At 38.5% G+C, this 2776-nt stretch overlaps 1 long non-coding RNA gene across 1 annotated transcript; it reads left to right on the top strand.

The window, feature by feature from the left end:
• The first annotated feature begins 842 nt into the window (after positions 1-842).
• On the top strand, positions 843-2302 carry LOC106945445 (uncharacterized). Its single transcript, XR_001424567.1, has 2 exons — positions 843-957; positions 1514-2302. It is a non-coding gene; the product is annotated as an uncharacterized LOC106945445 (long non-coding RNA).
• Positions 2303-2776: the final 474 nt, after the last annotated feature.

Raw genomic sequence — 2776 nt, 5'->3', positions numbered from 1 at the left:
TTTTGCTGTTATCTTGGGGAAGTGCAGCAGTTTGTAATCAGCTTCCTGGGGTCTGTGCAGCGGCACAGCAAACAAAGGCCGCTCAAAGATTGGAAGTGAGTGACCCCAACTTGGTGGGTTGATGTTTACTTTTTACTGGGACCAACGTTGGCATACAGAACTACAACGTGTAAACGTGACCAAAGTCAGAAACCCTTCATGCAACTGCATAACAGGGCAGAACAGCTGCTCATTATTTTAATTTACCACAAAATTTTATTGCAAAAGTATCTATGGATGCAAGTTATTAAAAGATTAATCGATTATCGATTAATAATTAATTGACCCATTTTCTTAAAAACAAGAGTTTTCTCATGTTTTCTATAACTTTAGGACTATTTTTTTAAATCAGTAAATTTTAACACTATTTCCTGTTGTGTATTAAATACTGACTGAATAAACAGAAAATTTTGTTTTTCTTGGACATATTTTTAAAATATAAAACAGAAACCTTTTAAGTTTCTGAGAAGAAAAATAAAATAAATAAAGTACAGTCTGTGGTTACTCCATAAAGTACATAAAACTCACACAGACCTCATAATCAACCGTTATTATTGGCATCATGTTTTGTTTGTTTGTTTGTTTGTTTGTTTGTTTTGTTATGCCTGTTCTATGATCACTTCCGTCTTCGTAGCACATCAGTAATCTTTGGGTTGGTAAAGTTGACGTTGCTCCATCATATCGCTCGGCTGAATGAGCGGTGAAGCTTAATGAGGTTGTCGAGTGTTTATATTTCAAAATACAACTGCAAAAAGAGCATTTTTTCAACGTTATCATTATGATAACCAACGTTATCATTATGATAACCAACGTTATCATAATGTAATGACAACGGACCGTTTCTCTTTCCACCGTTGGGATCCCTACGCCATCTTTGATTCTGTCTCAATGGCTCCGTTCAAGCGGCGCCCTCTGCTGGTACTGTTGGAGCTATTTATCCTTTATTTTTATTACCTTTAAATTTGTTAAATGTATTCTTAGTTTACTTGATATTCTTCAGTTGTCTAAACGTTTATTTGTATGCTAATAATTGTTTATTTTATGTATTTTTGTTTCTGTGATTTTTTATTTTCTTTCCTTAGTTAGACAGGAAGATCAGTGGGTCTATTTTCTGTAGGGACTCGTATAAGACCAGCAGGCACTGGGATGAGCCTGTGGGGTTTTTGTTTGTTTGTTTGTTTTTTTTGTTTTTTACCAGAGCAGGAGAGGCAACAGGAGAGAATTCACAGTTTGGTTTTTATTATTTGCTTGTCAAACTGGAAAAATAAACTGTAAAAAGCATCCTTTACGGTTTTTGGACATTGGACTTCTTTTGTCTGCCTATGAAGCATCACCACAGTGCAGCAGTAGCTTGTTCATTGAACTTTTAATTGGCTGTTTTGTTTGACAAGCAATCACCACTACAGGAATATTAATCTATTAAACCATTAATTAACAATTAAATGCTCGTTTCCCTCCTATTATCCATCTGCAGGTCATCTAGGCTCTCGGTGTTGGTACATTTAATCAGATTAATGTCCAGTTCGAAGCAAAAAGACGCCGGCAGCCATTGTGGAAGCTTCAAAAATAACATCCACCCTTCAGAGATCTGGAAGAATCAAAACCACAGCAACAATCCCAGAGCTGCAGCAGCAGGAACACCCATGCTGTTCCTCCCTCTTTGTTTACTGCATTTTAATCCTTTGTGATGTTGAAACCATTCAAACAGTGCTGCACTTGTCATCTACTGGATTTGCTGTGGTTTACAGTGGAGCGAAAACAAAACAGACCCCTGGATGTGAGAAGGGCTCCTCTGCTGATTCGGCCTACAACTCTTGTTCGGCACAGATGTGACTCTTGGTGGCAGCCAGACGTCACCGTTCGGCCACAGCGCCCTGCCTGAGCCGCTCTGACTCACACGTTCAACACTGTTGCCAGGGCTACCGTTTATTAACCCCGGCCCTCAACTTTGAGCCGCATGTTCAGGCTGCGGCGTGGTCTGACGGCTGACACCGGCAATGAATCGCTCTGACACGAACCATGAGCAGAGAAGATGAGTCTGAGTCTGACTGATGGAGACTGTGACAGGGGGCAACAATGATGGAGCAAGATTTCTGAAGAACAGGATGTTCACTGGGCCTGGAGACAGGAGTGCCATACATAAGACACTTCTGCCCCCTGGTGGACAGGTCGCTTCTTAACCACAAACTGTGCTGAAGGAACCATTGAGCGTTTCGTTAGAATATGTTTTTGTCTTTCATTGAAGAGGAAGATGTTTTCTTTGGTTCTGGTTTGTTTTACTGCTTTACATCTCTTTTATAAGTGACCTATATGCTTTCTTACATTTTTTTACAATACATTTTTTGCACAAAATCATTCTTAGATAATGATATTTTAGTCTGCTCAGTTCATAATGAGCTGTTTTTAGGGCGTCTTGTCACTTTAAATCCAGATAAGCTGCTGCTGGCCACGCCCCCAACTGTTTACACTCATACATGAAAATGGCTGCAAACAGATATACAGTTATACAACAGGACATCTTTGAAAAGCAAAAGTGGAGCCTCCTGCACAACCAACAAGAATACAACAAGTGGTTTCTGGATGATAATTCAACAAGCACTCTGATAGACTCTGACCGAAACAAACAAAAGGTGCTTCTACAAAGTTTCCTTTAAATGGATGCACAGTTATAAATGTTTTATATTATTATTATTATTATTATTATTATTATTATTATTATTATTATTATTATTATTAT

This window comes from Poecilia latipinna, unplaced genomic scaffold (genome assembly GCF_001443285.1).
Source record: "Poecilia latipinna isolate Pla-1442-1.1 unplaced genomic scaffold, P_latipinna-1.0 Scaffold145, whole genome shotgun sequence".
NCBI lineage: Eukaryota > Metazoa > Chordata > Actinopteri > Cyprinodontiformes > Poeciliidae > Poecilia > Poecilia latipinna.
The sequence above is the reverse complement of the archived record's forward strand: the minus strand, read 5'-3'. Positions and strand labels throughout refer to the sequence as shown.